This window comes from Peromyscus maniculatus, chromosome 11, assembly GCF_049852395.1.
Source record: "Peromyscus maniculatus bairdii isolate BWxNUB_F1_BW_parent chromosome 11, HU_Pman_BW_mat_3.1, whole genome shotgun sequence".
NCBI lineage: Eukaryota > Metazoa > Chordata > Mammalia > Rodentia > Cricetidae > Peromyscus > Peromyscus maniculatus.
In genome coordinates, this window is record NC_134862.1 from 8,389,651 (window position 1) to 8,404,987 (window position 15,337).

The following is a 15,337-nucleotide window of genomic DNA, read 5'->3' on the forward strand; positions in this document are numbered from 1 at the left end:
GTGCACATGTGCCACGGGGTATGCACATACGGACAAATACATAAACAAAAGGAATAAATACATTTAAATCAACACCAAGAGGCAAAATAAAAATACACTGAGACAAAAACAGAAACACAATGTCCCCAGGAGATCTCACTCCAGGAAATGATGCTGTGAGAGGTTTTCATACAACAGGAAGGCAGAACACTTGGGATGCTGGGTTACATCAAGAAATGAAGACAGTGAAAAACGTGAAAATGTAAGACTTTCTCCTCAGATCTGATTCATCATTTATTCTCTCCATGTTTTCATTTCTACAGAGATAAAGGACTATTTAAAGCAAAACCAGGGGCCAAAGCCACATTTCCCTACCTGCGGGCTGTGACCTTTTTGGACTCACATATCAGATATCCTGTGTATCAGATATTTACATTATAATTCATAACAGTAGCAAAATTACAGTTTTATGAAGTAGCAATGAAATAATTTTATGGTTGGGGTCACATCATTGTTAGGGTTCAAACCTGGGACAAACACATGAGGGATCTCCCAGCATCCTTCAGTCTCTACCTGTTACCGGGCCCTCCTGGCTAGCACACTGTGCCCCCCCCCCCCCCCGGAACCTCTCCAGTCCACGGCTGGGCTGCCCCTTCCCCAGCTGCTTTTCCTTGTATGATCCAACCATGGGGTCACCTGGCTTTTTCATCTACTCCCTTTTGGGCCTCCTGGCTGCTGCACCTGGTTCCCCTCTCCCTTCCTTGCCCCCCCTCCCCCATGGCTCAGGGTCGTGTCCACTCTGCACTCTCCCAGATGTCCCTGCCTCTGGCCATGCTCTCCCACATAACTACAATAATCTTTCTCCTCCCCCGGACCTGGGAGCAGTCACGCCTTTACTTTTTTCTTTTCATTCATCCACGGCATGAGGAACTAACTGCATTAAAGTGTCACAGCATTAGGACGGTTGAGGACCACTGGGCTAGAGAGATGATGGCCTCAAGAGGACCCCGGCTGGATTCCCAGCACCCACATGGTGCCTCACAACTGTCTGTAACTCCAGTCCCAGAGGACCCAATTCCTTTCTCACCTCCTTGGGCACCAGGCACTCAGATGGTATATGTACATGTGTGAAGATGAAACACCCATACACATTAAAGAAATAAACTAACTTTAAAAATAAAGCACACTGGGGCTGGAGAGATGGCTCAGAGGTTAAGAGCACTGACTGGCTGCTCTTCCAAAGGTCCTGAGTTCAATTCCCAGCAACCACATGGTGGCTCACAACCATCTGTAATGAGATCTGGTGCCCTCTTCTGGCCCGCAGGGATATGTGCAGGTGGAACACTGTATACATAATAAAAAAATCTTAAAAAATAAAAAAAAAAGAATAAACTACCTTTAAAAAAAGCACACAACATTCATATATTCTCCTGTTTTCTGGGCAAGTTAACTTGTTGGCTTAGAACCCATAACTGGGCTACTTACTACCTGCTGCTGTACTAGACTGTCACCCCTGGCCCCCCCCCCCCCCCCCCCCCCGCAAAGTTTGGGGAGCACAACACAAACTATGAAGAAAACAGAAGCTGATGTGTTTCTGTCCTCAGAGAGGGTATGTTTTTTAAAGCTCATTACCACTGGAAGGCACACCTGGGGGGCAGCCTTTACCTCAGGAAATGCGTCCCAGGGAAGGGAAGGAGGAGGGAGAGCCAACAGAGGCCGCATGGGGTTTAACTGGAGACAAACATCTCACTGACCTGATCCCCCCCAGCAGAGCTAATTACAGGGTGGCAGGGGCTTCAGGGGCTAAGCCACTCAGCAGGAGGTGGCGGGGACCACTGCAGAGCAGACCCACAGAGGGCCGAAGGACACCTGGGAACTCAGACACACTGCAGCGGGCGCTCCAGCAGGACGAGCACTCCAACACCAGGGTTTCCACCTGACCACAGGATCAGCCCACTAACTGTCTCTCCTGCCTCAGCCGGAGACTCATCAAAACACAGGAAATGTATGTATTTTTAGATCCATAGCTGGACATGGTGTTTTATCTGAGAAGATGTTTGGGGAGAAAAATAACAAGTCTATGAGTTGAAAAACCAATGTTGCTTAAGACAGAAGTTTAGACTAAGTTTCTCAGCTTCTTTAACCCTTAAAAATTAAAGTGAAGGAGGCTGGAGCTGGGGAGAAGGAAGGCTCAACCAGGAAGATGCCTAGAAATGAGGTTCACCCCCAGAACCCACTAAGTGGAAGAATCCCATTGTGGTGGTATGTGATTTAATCCCATTTCTAGGGAGGCAAAGAGAGCCAGCCTCGCCTAATCACCAAGCCCCAGGCCAGTGACAGAACTTGTCCTAAAGCATGGCAGAGGGCTGGCAAGACGGCTCAGCAGATGAAGACACTCGCTGCCAAGGCTGACAGCCTCAGTCAAACCCGGGAACACGGACGGAACTGATGACCACAGTGTCTTCTGGCCTCCACGTGTGTCCCACGGCACTGCCTATGTGCATGGGTACACACACACACACACACACACACACACACACACCAAAAACACAATGGGAAGCACCTAAGGAAAATTGAGCCAGGCGGTGGTGGCGCACACCTTTAATCCCAGCACTCTGGAGGCAGAGGCAGGCGGATCTCTGTGAGTTCGAGGCCAGCCTGGGACATAGAGTGAGTTCCAGAAAAGGAAAATTGACCTTTTACCTCCATAAATACATGCACCCACCCTACCTCCCCCCCCAAAAAACCCCACAAATTAAAAAGAGGCTAGGCCTAATTAAACTCTTTTAAATTCACATGCTCATACATGTGCAAACACACACATTTATTTAGGAAGCTTATAAAATAATAGGTTTTCATATGGCTTTTTCAGACATTCTTAGAGTTGATTATCCATCTTCCAAGTTATGTGGGATACTTCCCCTGAAATTGCTGGTTAGAGGTATCCCAGAGGACCCCCCCCCAAAAAAAATACCAACTATCGACATTGCTCTTAACTGCCCACCAGAACTTGATGGCAAGACCCTTTCGCTGCAGACACCACAGACATTAGTCACAGGGCATGCAGATACCACGTTAGTAGGCCAGGAAGCTTCCTTCCTTCCTGTTGGCTGGTACTAGAAAGTTCTGCCCAGGCTACTGGGGTTGGTAGCGGGGTCGTCAAGAGTCTTCCTGAGCTGTGAACCCAGCAAACTGCAATAATGACCAGCTTGGCAGGATATGCCCAGGGGTACAGTGGTGGCATGAAAGTTACGGGGTAACCAACTGCTTTCTGATTGGCTATCAGACCTGCTCCACAGGAGGAGATGTGGCCTGGTCCTACAAATCTGGCCAAGAACCCATGGCTAGGGAGGGTTCTTGGCAAACAGGCCTACGGGGTAAACCAACAATTATTATTTTGTGGACATAGTATCAATCTGCTGTCTAAATTCATCTTCCTACTGATGGATTACTGCAATTCTCAGACCATAGCAAAGAAGTTTCTTTGTGACGTGGGTGGGGCTAACACAGAAACACACAACTGATCAACACACAGAGAATACATGAGTGCAGAGTGCCCAGCCACAATGGGACATTTATATCACACCCTTCCCCAAGACTGAGGGACCATCATGGAAGGGGGCAGGAAGATTCTAGAAGCAGAGATTAGGGTAGACTAGCACAAAACAGCATCTCCTGATGTAACAGGACTACTGCATAAGACCCACACAAGATCAAGCCAGTCAACACTCCAGCATGCATCTCATTCCCGCATTGAGTCCCCACCCCTAACTGAGGAGCTATGGACAGTTGATGGCTTCAGTCTTCCTGAAGAGTGAGCGGTTCCCGTAGATGGGCCATCACCAGAAGCATACTGGCTGCAGGAATTAGTTGATGGGTTATTAAAGAAAAAAGGAGGACACAAAGTTGGGGAGCAGAGAGATGGCGGTGCATCTGGGAGGCTTTAAAGAGGAGCTGGGTGACTATGATCAAAGTACAGTGTGGGAATTTCTAAGGAAGCAGGAGCAGGAGGAGGGAGTCTGGACAATCACAAAGGAGCCTAGTTTTAGTAAACTGGAAAATTCTCCTCTGTAGAAAGGATCATTCCTTAAAAGGCAAATAGGTCATTTACATAACTGAGCTGGTGACAGAGTGGCTCCATGGCTGTCCCAGATACACAGTCCTGGGCTCCTGACATAGTTCAGTATTGCTCAACTGAATCACAATGCACACTGATACCTGTTAGCATCTGTTCTGGTTTGTTCTTGTTTTTCAAGACAGAGTTTCTCTGTGTAGCCCTGGCTGTCCAGAAACTCATTCTGTAGACTAGGCTGTCTGGGAACTCACTCTGTATTACCAGGCTGTCCTGGAATGGAACTCACTCTGTAGACCAGGCTAGCCTGGAACTTACTATGTAGACCAGGCTGGCCTGGAACTCAGGGAAATCTGCCACCTCTGCCCCTGCCTCCCAAGTGCTGGGGATAAAGGCCTCCTTCACTACACCTGGCCTCTGTTAGCATCCAGACACCCAGCCTCTTCAGGATTTTGACTAAGTAGACATCAGTCAGTCCAGGAGTGCTCCAGAGCCCAGACCACAGCAACATCTGGAAATGAGCATTTCTAACTGTGCAAGCTTTGCTCACACTAGGTCAAGTTTATCACACAGTGGATGCTACCCGCAGAAAACAATCTTGCAGAAACAGACACTCCCCTGGGCCCGAAGAGAGCATCCATTCTATTTTCAGCCACCAGCGGGAACGCCGCTTTCCCACAGCCGCTCCCGCTGTCTTGCCTGACTGTCTAGGACTCAGGAGGAAGAGAACTGAAGCCTTCAGTTCCAAGCCACCTTCAATTCTTCAGCCACTTGGGCCTCACCTCTCCTCCCACAGCACGGGGACAGGACATTCCAAAGGCCTGTGAGGTCTCCACAGAATGGCAGTGGAGTTCTCTCCTAACCCTCTAACAACCCCCGCCTGGTAAGCCCGTTCAAGGTGAACCTGAGTCAAACTGACAGGTCTGCCTGATGGTGGGAGCCAGCAGCCAACCAGGGCGCCTCTGAGAACCACTGAGAGAAGACGAGTCTAAAACACAACAGAGAGACTCCTGGCAAAAAGAAAAGGCCGGAGCACACAGTCATCCATGAACTGAACCGGCGGAATGAGGGACACCAGCACAGCACAGCCTCCTGAGGACTGAACCCTGACCGGGAAGGGTGGCGGCACCAAGCCCCACACAAATGTCACGCTGCAAAAATAACGAAAAAGAGTCAGCAAGATATCTTAGCAAGTAAAGGTGGCTGTGGAGCAAGATTCCAGGACTACACAAAGGTGGAAAGAGCCAGTTTCAGAAAGCTGTCCTCTGACTTTCCCATGTGCATGTGTACACACACACACACACACACACACACACACACACACACACACACACAATCAACAAATAAAGGAATAGTTAGAGCTGGGCTGTGGCGCACACCTTTAATCCAGCACATGGGAGGCAGAGCCAGGCAGATCTCTGTGAGTTCGAAGCCAGCCTGGGCTACAGAGTGAGATCCAGGACAGGCACCAAAACAACACAGAGAAACCCTGTCTCGAAAAACCAAAAAACAAACAAACAAACAAACAAAGAATAGTTTGAAAGATCATCCTCTGCCTAAGGTGTGCGGCTGTGACTAGAGGCGAGCAGAGATACCAATCTAAACACAGAAATCAAGTCTAGCTGTGGAAGTTGGAATTGCGAGCTCTGAGTTTCCCTGGAAAACTTCAACACTCATTTATAAGAACCAAAACATGGAAAAAACTAAGGGATGTATGTTCGATGCTCATCTTCAGGAGGATCAGGACCTAATAATGAAGCTTGCCTGTCTGCTCTTTGGGCAGGCTTTGATGGGGGAAGCCCACAGGAGGAAATATCGGGCTCTTGTCTGTACCAGCAGCACCTGAGCTGATGGGATTCCCGGCAGCCTTCAATTCACCCTCCTTGTTACACGAGAAAACAGCAGGGTAGCCTAGCAACTAGAGTATGCTCAGTGTTCCTGAGTGAAGCCCAAAGATGGGCTGTTCTTCCACACATACCCCAACACACCTTCCTTCTTCATCTTACACAGCTGTGAGCCCTCACAAAGCTGCTTTTGCACAAGTCTCTTAATTAATCTGTCTGGCACATTCCCTGTGCATCCTGGGAAACAGGAGACTGCTGCTTCTCATCGTCACAGGCGCTGGGCACACATGTGGCACACATACATACATGCAAACAAAACACTGCTACACATAAAATACATCTGTAAAAAATAATGCAAACAGGCAAACTTCTGTTTCCTTGTCTGAAAATGGGGGCGAAATGCGCCTGTCTGCTTGCAGGGTCCATCCCATGCATGGCTGCACCACGCCAATCCCGGCCCCGCCCTGACAGCTGGCGGCAGTTCTCAGGGGCCTCACCTACCCAGCTACTGACCTACTCCCAGGTCCGCCCCATCTATCTCCTCTACAGAAGCCAGCCCTGGCGGAGAGGCAAGGCCCCATCCTACCCATCACGGCAACTAATTCTAGCACTTCTAAACAGAAGCTGAGCAGAAGCAAATCTGGAGATGCTGGAGCCAGCAAAACAGGGTGTGTGCCTACGAGCAATGGGAAGGAGAGAGGCTGGAAGGGGGATGGAGAGTACTAATGTCTGGCTCACGTTCCAGGAACGAGAGCAGCACCCACCCTCAACTTCCCAGTTCTGTGACCAGTCCACCCCCCTTCTACACACGCCACTTAGAAGGGGGTTGTGTCACCTGTAACTCAACAAATCTGTTCTCCATGAGATTTCATGCAAATCATACAGGACACCTGGACAGACACTGTGGGTATTCTCCAAGGACAGAAACTTAGAGTCACCCGTGATGCTGCAAGTACAGGAAGCAACTTAAAAAAAAAGTCAACACAGGTGAAGAATTAGGACTAGAATGTTCCTTAAAAGTGGTCTTAAAGCCAGGCAGAGTGGCGAGTGCCTTTAATTGATCTGACTAGCAAATCTTCATGAGTTCGAGGTTGGCTTGCTCTATATAGTTGAGACCATGTCTCAAACAAACAAACAAACAAACAAATAAATAAGCAAGCAAACAAACAAATAAAAGGCCCGCAGCCAGAACAGCTGCACCCGGAGAGAGCTGCACCCGGAGAGAGCGTACCATCCCCTGCTGCTCTTACCACACCCTGAGTTCAGTTCCCAGAGCCCCTGTCGGGCTGCTCACAGTCAGCTCCAGCTCCAGGGATTCCAATGCCCTCTTCTGGCTTCTGTGAGTGCCCACACACATGTGGTAAGCATGCACACATACATAAATAAATAACTTTTTAAAGGCACACAATTAATCCAGGCTAGATATCAGAAAGAAATCTGAGGGCAATGGTGGTGCATGCCTTTAATCCCAGGAACTGGGAGGCAGAGGCAGGTGGATCTCTGAGTTCAAGGCCAGCCTGGTCTACAGAGCGAGTTCCAAGACAGCCAGGGACAGAGGCTCAATGATGACTCTCTTGTGGTTATAGGAAAGAAACATGTCTATTGTTAAGGAAAAGAAAAGAATCTAAATTAAGAGTATGTTATAACCAAATAGCATCAATCTTTGAATTTTCCCCAAATTCTTCCTGGCCTCCCTTGTACAGAGGAAGTTGAAGGCTGGGCACAGCGTTGCTCTGGAAGTGATTTGATCTCAAAGAAATCCTTTTGTCTTTGTTGTGATGAAACTGGGTGGACTCAGAGCACGACCTGGCCCATCTGTCACCACTGGATGCCAACAGCCGCCCAGAGCAAGTTTCTTCCTCCATCTCTCCCGCATTTCTTTACTATGTGTGACTCTGCTAGGGCTGGAACAAAGGAAGGAATGCCACAGTTCCCTGGATCGTTCACAATCCAGTATAGGGTCACAGATGGGGCCACACCTTGCCGAAGTCACGTCCAGTATGACATACAGAGATATGTCACACACACACACACACACACACACACACACACACACACACACACACACACACACACACACGCCACATGCAGGGGGAAGTTTAACTTGAGGGAGCTGGTTCTCTCCTTTGCCCCGTGGTCCCCAGAGATGAAACTCATCGGGCTTGGTAGCTTAGCTCCGTGACCTACTGAACCATCACAGTGAAAGGTCAGAGCTAGGACTATTCTCTTGCTCCTCTTTTAGCCACACAACTGGGGCCTATTCCGCTGGAGCAGGAGTGAGGAAGAAATGAGGTACCAGTCAGTGTGAGCTCTCTGCCTCCAGACACCAAGCCTGTTAGGAACAGAAAATGCTCCTCACACACCTGGGAGACCTGCTTAGCTGTCTGCACACGAACAGAGAAAGGGAGTGTGCACTCCTGGATATGAACTTTCAGCTACTTCTAAGCCCCTCCCAGGGATGTGACCATTACATAAGCTTACAACGACCCATGGTTCAAAAGGCGCACAGGGCAGAGCAAAGAGACTTAATTAGCCAAAAGTGTGAAGTTAGCCAAAGCTGTAAAAGAAAAAAAAAAGACCCCCCCTTTTTTAAGGAGGGGCAGCACATGCCACGGAACCTGTGTGGAGGTCGAAGAGCAGCTTCACCGAGGGGGTTAGGTCGGGTCCGTGGGTGGAACTAAGCAGCCTGGCTTGGGACCCACTCAGCTGTCTCTTCTACCCTGATTTTTGTTCTGTGAGATGCAGCCCAGGATGGCCTTGAACTCAGCATGGAGTCAAGAGTGACTTTCAACTCCTGAGCCCCTTCCTCCACCTCCCCAGCTGCTGGAACTGGCAGTATATTCTACACACCCTGCAAAAATGTAAGTTACTGTTTAGGATTCTAGAAGTTTGTTCTAATAAATAGCTCTATGTGAGTACGTAAGAGTTTGGGTTTGTTTTATTTACCCGTCAATCAGTGAGTCTGTTTCTTCTCAACAATGTTCATTCAAATCTGAGTAATTCTAGGTCTAAGTAATAAAAGTTGGGTATTATAATGGATGGTTCTCTGTGGTCAGAAAACACATGTGCTTACAGTAAATGTCCTAGCACCTCAGCATCAGCTTGGACCCTACTCTAACAACTAGCTGCAGTTCACACTGCTGTAATTATTTACATAATCACAAAGCAAACAGTAACAGACCAAGAATAACTTGTTTTATGCTGCATAAAATTGGCTTTCTAAAATTCTTTTGATTGCATCCAGGTACCAGAGCAAGCCAAACTGGGTTTCTTATTGTCATGTACAGGCCACACAACTGCAGGCTAAAACCAGGACGGGAATCTTACCCAGCAAAGGGAATTTTAAGGCGGTGTCAAGCAGTGGGAGATTGCGAGTATCTGTACTTGATGGGGGAGACGTGTAATTGCCCTACATCCAGTAAAGGAGATTCTTGAAGAGTTTTGTGAATTACTGTACTAGCAGAGCTGTATTCCTGCTCCTTTTCACACCCTCTTTTGACAGAACCACCAGGTTTCAAACATGGGAATCTACCCTGATGACCTTATCTTCAACTAATCACGTCCCAAAAACTGGACCTCCAAAGAGTTGGATGAAGTTTTGTGGTCACCATGTAGAGAATGGCCCCTACAGGCTCATATGTTTGAATACTTGGTTCCTACTTGGTAGAACTGTTTGAGAAGGATTAGGAGGTGTGGCACTGGGACAAACTTTAGGTTTCAAAAGACCCAGGCAATTCCCAGTGCAAGTAAACAATCACGATCTCTCTTGTGTGCTCCCCCTCCCCCCTCGTGGTTTAGATGAATCAAGATGTGAGCTCTCGGCTGTTTCTCTGTTCTACCACCATGGACTCCGACCCTCTGAAACCAGAAGACAAATTACATGCTTTCTTTTATAGGCAGCCGTGGTCAGGGTGTTTTTTCCACCCTCTATTTCTTCATAGACCTTCAGGCGACTGTAGCTGCTGTTGGGATTCCGGGGTCCCAAATTCTGGTCCTCACACTTGTGCAGTAAGCACGTGTCCCACTGAGCTTTTCTCCAACCTGACTGTGCATCTTGAAAGAGGGAGACATAGTTTTAATAATTCATGGAAAGGGAGGAGAGTTTAAGCAACATTAAGAGACAAAAGCCAAGTTTTATATAAATGATGAAAAACTAAAAGTTTAAAATGAAGTTTTAAACAATAAAAACATCAACAGCTAAGACAATGTGTAATAAGCCATACTAACAAGAACCACTGCATTTCCTTTTGCTGATTAAATATTCATCCTCTTTTATACCACAGTACTTATTTTACCTTTGGCCTTGACCTGAAGGAGTATTATACCAGTCACCAGCAGAGCCCAAACCCCACAGCCATCAGATGTAGTCTTCAGGAATGCCACTCTAATTATCAGTGTGGCCATACTGACCTAATTCTTCATGACAGCCACTATGCAGGCACAAGGACAAGAGAGCTGGAAAGCTCAGAGCCAAATTTGGGAATGACCTCCTAACAAAAACGTCAATGGTACTTAGCAGTGATTACGCCGTGAGCTATTTCCTCTTTGTGCAAATAAGCCTTGAGATTCCCCATCTGGGCTTCAGCAACCTCAGTCCTCAGGAACCCTTAGGAGTGGCACAGAACCACACTTCTCCATGAAAAGAGAAAGAGGCTTAATAAAATGGCAATTAAAATAAAGACCAACAGTCTAATAAATATCTCAATCTTCTTATAGCAGCCCCATCTCTACTCCAAAATCCAGACTACTTGAATCAAGACAAATCTATGTCTGGGATTCCAAAACCATCGCCAGCCACAACCAACCCACCTCAGTCCTTGCTCCTGACTCACTTGGTACCACTTACCCAAGCCAAAACATGGCATCGCTCTTGGCCCTTCTTTCTCCCTTCCCATCTCTCTCTACAACCTCTCTGATTTACCCACCCCAATGCTCACTAGCAGTGGTCGGTGCTGCTCAGAATGTCCACTACCCTCCGATCGCCAGTTCTACCAAGGCCCGGTAGGTCAGGCCTTTCTCGTCTCATGGGGGCATCTCAAGAGTTCCTATCACTGAAAGTGACCCTGCTGGCTTCCATGACTCTAGTTTTTGTCTTAAAAAGCAAATGATAGTGTGTGTTTCAAATAAATAAAACATTTAAAAAATACAAGCATACCACCCAAAACCCAGATCAAGTTGTTTTCAAAAATAAATCAATTCATGTATAAATGTGGTTAAATAATTACAGCATTATGAGAAGACAAAGCAAATAAAAAGCTTCTTTCCAACATCCTTACTTCTTTCCAGTTTTTACATATTTAATATAAACTTTGGGGAAAGTATTGCATTTGCAGAGTTACTAAAAGTCAGAGCTGCCACGCCCACCACACCAGTTTCCCTACAACAGCGTCTTACAGTAACACAATAGACTTGCTTCAACTAAAGTGCCAGGGCTGATGCATTCTCACTACCTAGCAGCCACAGTCTGCCTGGCATCCCTAGTCCTCAGACAAGGTCCTTCCTGTCCAGGGCTACAAGCAGGCTACACAGCCACAGTCTCCCTAGCCTGCTCTAGGGTCTCACAGTGTCTTGTCTTCCCAAGTTTTCAGATGACATTATCCATTCTGAGGATCAAGAGTTAGCTAGTTATGATAAGACACTTCAGTGTGCTTTTTCCAGAGGTTTCTGGGTTGGTAGAGGAAGATCACAGAGGTAGAATGTCATGTTTATCATCTGTTAAGTGTTATTTCGGTGGCCATAAAACAAAAACAAACAAAAACCACAACAGAAAATAGAGAGGAAAGCTAGATCTTACCTACCAATTTCAGTCCCTGGGGCAAAGCTCACATCACGGAGCCAGGAACCCAGAGCAAATGCCTACATTAGTGGGCTTTGTCCTTTGTTTCTTATTCTGTGTGGACCCCCAGGCTATGGGGTGGTGCCCCACATTCAGGGCTCCTCTCCCTTCTTTAATTTTCTCCGCATACACACTTACACGTGCTCTACTGATCTCCTAAGTCTCTTCTAGACAGTTAAGATACAGATATATGATATATATCTAACCAGTCAGAACAGAGTCCAAGAACTGAATCAAGAGAATTCTGAGTGCTTGTGAGAAAACCCCAAGAAAACAAGACAAAAGTCTCGTGACCCCAGTTTCTGTAAAACACAGAATTGTTCTTGGAATGTGTTTCCGTGATCTTCCCAGACTGGAGTGAGTTGACTTCAGCTGTTGAAATTCATGCGCCTCTGTGGAAAACATGTTTTTGCCACATGTGGCTTGTCCTTGTGACGGTACACTTTACTCAGGTGACTCTTCTTAACCCTCAGAGTATAAATTGTCTGATGCTCCGAATAAAGTTGGCCACCACATGAGCCTTTAGTCGACCTCATTTTTAGACCGGCTCTCAGGTACACCAGAGGGGTCAACAAACCCCACTGCCTCCCAGCCCATACTCTGCAGAAGGAGGTACGTGCATGCCACCCACCCTCAAGAGCGCTGTTACAGTCTAATAAAACCTTCTTTTGTAGCTTCAAGTATCCTGCCTTGGGCCACAGGAGCCCCTTCTAGTCTCTCACACAGCCTCACTGCTGCTCCTTTTGCTTTCTGAGTACTACTCGATTTCTTGGCTCGGCGGCAATTACCTGGTTGCCTGTGCATACTCCCTGCTTCAGCTCTAAAATCTACCTCTTCTCCAACAAGCCTTGTGACACATGAGAAGATCTGGCGACGAGGTGGCAGACTCTTTTCAGGCCCTCCTCCCCCTCCTCTTCTTCTTGTTTTGTTTTGTTTCACTTTTTTGAGACAGGCCTCTCTATGTAGGCCTGCTCTTGGAACTTGTTTTGTAGACCAGGCTGGCCTTGAACTCAGATCTGCTTGCCTCTGCCTCCTGAGTGCTAGGATTAAACGAGTGCACCACCATGCCTGACTGATTAGAGATCTTCTTGTACATCTGACTCTGCATCTTGGAATCTTAAGAGCGCTTTCTGTATCAACACAGAATATCAACCATATTACGTAAAACCAAGGCCCAAGGGCTGGAGAGATGTCTCAGCAGTTAAGAGCACTTGTTCTAACAAAACACCTGAGTTCAGTTCCCAGCAAACAACCACTGGTAACTTCAGCTCCAGGGTGTGCATACTTACATAGATACACTCGTGTACACACACACACACACACACACACACACACACACACATACATTAACAAAAATTAATAAGTCTTTAAAGCCAAGATCCAGCTTCCACCCCGTCAGCTCTTGTTATTCTGTCTCAGTGGACTGTATCCCTGTAACACACAGGGCAACACTTAAGTGTCAGGTGTGATGCCACTGTGCCATACCGCCCACATGTATCACCACATCTACCTTTCACTGCAGCACAGGAGTTACACTCTCCAGTCTGCACTGGGCAGGAAACTGAGGCTGACAGAAAGGCTGCCCATCCAGGTCACACTGTTCCAGCAGAGGATACCTTATCCCAACGTCCCTTCCCTACTTACAACACGGCCACCAGTACTCCCAAATGCTACCTGAAGGACCGGCGAAATTGTTTAAAGATTATTTACACTAGTCTGTATGGAACTGAGAAAAATAAAGAAAACCGAGGCTAGGGGTGGTTCAGTGCTCTTCAGTTCCCAACACCCATATCAAGCAGCTCACAAATACCTGTAACTCCAGCTCCAGTAGTCCCAACTCCCTCTTCCGGACTCTGAGGGCACACACACCCACACATGCACATACACACACAGAGACATACATAATTTGAAATTAAACACTTTTTTTTCTTGAAGATGAAAACTGCTGCATTTCTCACAAAGTTAACTTCGTTTCACTTAAAGGTCTATCTTCCTTTCTGAAATGGTCTCTTTCTTTGCTTCCCATTGGTGCCCATGCCCCTTTTTTATGAAATGATTATGACAGATAAAATGCATTTGATCAAATTCAAGTGGTCACTCTGTGTCCATTTCCCTCACCCACATAGTGGTTTAAATCTCCATATCACAGTAAGGGCAATCATTAAAGGGATCAGCTTCTGTGCACGGTACACAGAGCCCTGGCCATCTTCTCCATGTGCTCCCCTCCAACAACAGCAAGTTGCCTTTAAAACCAAACTCATGAGTCCACATTACAGTTTCCTTTGCCAGAATTCTGCCCCACCCCCAAAACCTCCTCAGCAAACGTCTGACAGAAGCACCCTATCCTCAGAGCACCCTTCAGTGATGAGGTGCAGTGCCTTGACCTTGTTATCTTCCTGCCTCGGTCTCCTAGCTGCTAATTTTTCAAGCAGGGGATACTGTAGCTGGCTCTAATGCCTGGCTTAATGTCTCTTTTGATGTTTTGTTCTTTGAATTATTCTCTACAGCAGTTACTAAACAAGGCACAGTTTCAGAGTCACAGAAGCAAACATAACTATTCCAGATTTAATAACAGCAGAAAAGGAGGCAGCCAGAGGGCATTCCAGATAGCAGGGGAACTATCTTAGATCAAGACAGCAGAAGGAAGCATTTTCCTGTGTCCTGAAACTAATCCAAACACTGAAAACCTGAAACCTCAGGCCTACTCTTAAGGGGCTCCCTTGTGAGAATAAAAAAACAAAACAAAAATAGATAGATAGATAGATAGATAGATAGATAGATAGATAGATAGATAGATAGATAGATAGACAGACAGCAAAGTGGGAGACTATGCTCTGAGAATACCAAAACACTGAATGCACACGTAGCTGTCATCATGTGTAGACCCCCAACCTATCTCTAATAGCCATCGACTGACAGATGTTAAGATAGAGTGGCCTCAGGTCCCTGTTTCCTACCACACTTGCAGCTTAAGCTGCATCTCAACAGAAGGCAGGTGCCTTGGAAGGAGCTCCCAAGCAGACATGTAGTCTCCACGCTAAATTCAGGTTTAGCAGACTCTTCCCAGGCCTTCAACACAGACCTCCGACTTCCAGATTAGTTTGTTCTGATGTTTAGAAAACAGCCCTCAAATACAACAACTTAGGGCAGACCATTATCAGTAACAGTTTTCAAAGTCTCAAATGAAAGACTCTCTGGAACATGAATTATTCATTGTTCCTACCCAGGTATTGGTTTCCTAAACAGCCAGTAACCCCAACAACAGGCAAGGTAAGAAAAAACACCATCACCATATCCAGTAAATTACCAACAAGAAAATCTAAGCAGAGATATGGCATCTTCCAATAGGACTGTTTTCAGCCAAAATAAAATTCCTGTTCGATTTCAGCTAAACCAGGCTTAGTCTAAGGAGATCTCGGGCCCAGATGGCTGAGCAGGTAGAGGCACTTGCTGCCAAGCCTGATGGGCCAAGTTTAAGCCCAGAACCCACATAAAGAAGAGCACCAACTCCTGCAAGTCTTCCCCTGACCTCCACATGCATATCCATGCACACACAAATAAAGAAATAAATCAACACAAAAAATTCAAACAAGCTGGAGACACGTG

The 15,337-nt window shown here is 46.8% G+C and overlaps 1 protein-coding gene across 13 annotated transcripts in view; it reads right to left on the reverse strand.

Annotated features, from left to right (window-relative positions):
* Clasp1 (cytoplasmic linker associated protein 1) overlaps window positions 1-15,337 on the reverse strand; it is a 231,372-nt gene that overhangs the window by 111,443 nt on the left and 104,592 nt on the right. The window lies entirely within an intron of this gene.